This window comes from Ixodes scapularis, unplaced genomic scaffold (assembly GCF_016920785.2).
Source record: "Ixodes scapularis isolate PalLabHiFi unplaced genomic scaffold, ASM1692078v2 PGA_scaffold1__304_contigs__length_218370807, whole genome shotgun sequence".
In the NCBI taxonomy this organism is placed as follows: domain Eukaryota; kingdom Metazoa; phylum Arthropoda; class Arachnida; order Ixodida; family Ixodidae; genus Ixodes; species Ixodes scapularis.
In genome coordinates, this window is record NW_024609846.1 from 188079091 (window position 1) to 188083829 (window position 4739).

General features: G+C 43.1%; 1 pseudogene; it reads right to left on the reverse strand.

Annotated features, from left to right (window-relative positions):
* Positions 1-1237: 1237 nt before the first annotated feature.
* Positions 1238-2149, reverse strand: LOC121046805 (annotated as a pseudogene).
* Between the last annotated feature and the right edge of the window lie 2590 nt (positions 2150-4739).

Consider the following 4739-nt stretch of genomic DNA (forward strand, 5'->3'; position numbering starts at 1 on the left):
GCGATGTGTGACCTGCGTGTGCGAGAGCAGCGAAAGTCAACGCAGTTCTTTGGAGCTCAGGTGTCGATGCAATTTCTCCAAAAGGATATCATTACTAAGGTGGGGCGTTATATCCTTTGGGACGTTTTCTTTTTGTCACGTTTGAGATAGATTGGTCCAGCCAAGTATAGAATTCGTAAACTTGGCGAGCAATGGTGTGAAAATATGCGGAACACGAAAAACGCCTTGCTAGTTTCTGTGCCGTTTGTACTCTGTTATCGAAAGTTCTGAAGCCCGATTTATTTCTATCGTTATACTGTAATATTGAAAGCTGGTTTGAGTCCAGGAAACGATTATAGATAAACGTTCGGTATAATGCTCAACGCTGCAAGCGTTCGCGTTGATCCTTCATGCGTAGGCGTTCCTGTTTTAATAGTCAAACTGACGTAAAAGGTCGGCGTAACGTGCATTGTTTTCTTTGTTTAGCGGTCAAATATTCCCATTCTGGGTTGTCTGTTGTATGTCTTTCGTTGATGTACGAATTGTGGAATGTCCTTTAAGTTTCTTCGTTGGTTTTACGGTCGTATATTCCTATCTGAGCACCCATTTGTATGTTTTAAGGTGGTGTACCGGTTGCGGCATTTCCTTTAGGCATTTTCTCTCAACAAAAACAGCTGGTTTAGAGTATACTACCTCAAACACCTAATCTGACACCAGAATTTAATTAATCGCATAGCGACTGAGGAAGCCTTTTGAGAGTCAGAAAGCATTGTTGGGAAATTAACTTTTAATACTGATGCCGCTTAAATCTAAACTTGCCATTTTGAAGAGAAGCTAGGAATCGGTAAAGCTCTAGTGATATAGTTATAGATATGGTTGGTATGTGGAAATATGTATGTAATCAAACTGCAGAGCTTTGCCATTTGTTCAAAATATCTTTTTAACAAATTGGTACTTGTGCTTTCTTTCATTAGGTTATAAAATTATACAAGGGAGACATTGGCAGTGTGATTTTTATTTTTTCGAGTTGATAAGTAAAGAAAGTACAAGTACCAATTTGTATGTGTTTTTTTTTGTCATAAATCAGAGCAATGTATGCTGTGAACCTTTTAAGAATACTTTAATCTTGGGTTGTCGACTTGCACACCAGTGAACAATAAACATCTTTAACACATCGATGCATCTGCACATCAAACTGAATAACAGTAAGTAATGTTCCAGGAACCCGATTTTGTGCACTGCTGGAACCATGTTCATTTCATTTTAAGGTTTGTAGTTTTCGTGCCTTCTCTTTACCCATTTCTGTACGAAGGTGGTTATTTTGTTGCTGCACATAGTTGTTTAGCAAAGTATTGGCAGCAGCACAGAGTACATCGGACAGCACTGTCTCTGAGTGATGTCCGTTACAGCACATATCAAAGTCTTCATCTTCCGCACTTGACAAATGGCACTTCACTTGATTCAAGAGGATCCCACGTTGGTTTTCGGCACCAAGAAATCTGTGTCTGTTTATGCAGCTGCAAATGAGCTTTTCCAGCACAATCTTCGTGTGCAATACAGCATTCAGTACGCATGGCGGAGGAAACTTAAGACTACCTCTGGAGAGGTTCTCGATCAGCACGTCTCTCTCAGCTTGCATCTCTCTGGTCTGCACGGTAATGTTTTCCGCACATACATCACAAGTTAAATTTTTGAGAGCAGCATGTGCACAAAATCCAGCCACGTAGGCAATGGCTGGCATTGCAGGCTCCTTCACTGTTATGCCATTGACGGTGACACTGACAGTGTACTGCTGCCGCAGTTCCTCTTCATTGGGTGGTGTAATCTCTTTGTGTGCTTCTGCCATGCTTGGAAAGCTAAGAGAATCTTGTAGCCGAATTTTTTTTTATTCGAATACTTGTGTGATTGACAAATGGTACTGCAACCCTGACAACTGCCTGTACCTTCCGAACCGCTCTTCGAGACAGTCAGTCTGAAATTTCCCCAACAGGACGTACTCAAAACCCAGCTCCTCAAGGCAGTATCGGGTCAGCTCGATTAGGGCGTACGAAGTCAGTCGTAGTGTTCTGTGGGTGTCCGACGTTAGCAGGCCTGTGCTAGTCCCCAGATTTCTCCAGGTGTCAAGCCAATCCACGAACGTGCTCAGGAAGCCAACCTGCACATCATCCATGGACGTAATGGGCTCTTGGAAAGCATCTTTTAATCGACGCCTTTCGTTGGAGTTTTGACATTTGCAATAGACCACCACTTCACAATTATTTCAATGTAATCGGCAGTTCCCTCTGCATATGGTAGATACAATGTCTTGCCCCGCGTTCTCATTTCCTCAGAGACAAAGCCGTTAAACACCTTGAGTGCAAGTTTCACATTTTGACTCTCGAGGTTTGAAGGATTCAGTGCTTTAAATGTGAGACCATGACCGAACTTTACAAGTTTGTACTGCTCATGCTCGTGTTACTTTTTCAGTGTAGTTAACGATGCACCGTTGACTTCGGTAGTGCTGGGAGGGTTTATTGCTGGGTAGAACATGCACTTCTCTAGGTTTCTTTGGTTTAACCAATTATTGCGCACACACTTCAACAAGTGAACCGGATCTGCAACAAAAAACAAGGGTCGCCTGGAGTCAACTGGATGTGCGTAGCAGATATCAAGTTTTTCCTTGGACGAAAAAAGACTCATCACTTTCCTGTTAATAGCATTGTTGTCACTTATGACTGCTACAACAGTGAGTCCAGCTTCCTCAAGCTTCATGATGACTTTTTTCAAAATTTTGTGGAGCTGTTCAGCATCAATTCTTGCGACTGGAAGTATGTGAGCAATGTCGTTGTGAGGCGACAGAAGTGACTGCGTCATAAATACATGGGCGGTTTTTGCTGCTTCTGTGGAATGTGAGGCGGTGCCAGTTAATTCCCCTCCTTTGTATTCAAAAGATTGTTGGATGTGTATTTCGTCAATCACGAGGGTCACCCTACGCTCATGCGGTTTCATTAACCTCAACCGTCTTTTTGTGTAGCTCGGGAACCCATCTTCGTTTTGTTCATTTGCTGGGCTGACGTCGAGCCAAAGGCACACATGCATTATGGTGGACAGATGCGGAATAATTGCGTTTCCAGAACGCCTGATGAACGCATATGCGTGCGGGGAAATCGTATACACAAGACTTGCAAAAACTACACGCTCTACTGAGTACCGAAATGCCCTCTTCTATTGCATGAGCAGCTGAAATCGCTCCTGAAAGAACCTAAGCACTTCCAAGTTTTTCCCCAGGGAGTAGATCATCACTGATAAGGTTCTCTAAGAGGGACAGTATCAGCATCATGGTTGCCGTAGTTCTGTGCTCTTTTTCGTCTTGTGGTGTAGTCTTGATAGATATCATGCTTTCGAACAGCGTGTGGAGGATACGCATGTCTTCGATGCTTTCCGGAATTGTGACTAGGTTGGCTTGGGTGCAACTGTGAACCTTTCCAGTAAGCACGACAAGAGAGGTCCTGGGACACAACAACGGAGCGTTCATTTTGAGGAGCCTGGCAATCTTGTATGTGTATGCACATAAGACTCGTTTCCGTGTGCACAACCGTCCAAAATGGCTCCAGCTCTAAACGATGCAGTTGGGATGCAATTTGCCGCAGCGTAGTTACCTGGTTGGCGCTTTCTTCTTCTGCATGGGTCTCCACAGAATCACTTTCTTGCCTTCTTCGCTTCGTTCCCGGGCTTTCTCGCAGTTCTGTTACGTCGGAGAGGTGTGTGGGGCAGTTCGTCATGATTGTAGGCACTGCGTCTAAAGTGAGCCTCGTGAGGCCCATTGGAAACTCAATGGTCTTCTTACTTGCGTCAGTACATGTTGTCGTTGTCCGGAGGCACTCGGCTTTGAAGTGTAGCTCGCATACCTGCGGAATTCTCATCTTCTTATTTCTGGTAACATTAAGGTAGCTCTATTTTGAGCATGCAATACAACTCACACGAAAAGAACAAAGGTAGCACAAAACATTATAACAACATTAATTTTTTGTTGTGTAAGTTGAAATAACATTTTTTTAGGTGTAAATGTTACAGTAACGTTCAAATAGAACGCACAACGTTTTAGGTATGTTCTCAATGTTAGTGTACCCTATTGAAAAAGGCCAATATGAACTCGGCTTATAGGAAATATTGTATTCCAATGAAGTTGATGTAAACCAATAAAAACTTATTGTTATCCGATTAACCCAATAGCACGATGGGAATTCATATCGGAGCACAATATCCCGATATAGTATGCGGTTATTGGTATACAACAGGATATTGGAACACAATATCCCGATATAACTTGCGGTTATTGGTATACAACACGATATCGAAGAACAATATCCCGACAGAACTTACGGTTATTGGAATAGAATACTACACCGCGTGCATATTGGTGACCGACATGGACATACTCTGCGGCCACACGATATATAAATATCGGTCGTCGATCACGGGCCCAAAGGAGAATACAATATCGCGTGGATAAATCTCAGAACGAATTCTAAGTTACCAACATGAATTACGTCGGCATATACAGCGGACTAAGAGGATACGTAACACAATATTGATCGCCCGTGAAGCAACATGTGGATATCGGTGCGCCCACATATACGACATCGCGTGAATGATATCGTAGAACAGCAGGAGTTACCATACGGTAATACGAGAGAGAACGATATTGGAGGTGGATACACACAGAACACAAACGTTCCGCGTTGCAAACACATTCACATTGATCGAAAGCGCAAGTGTAC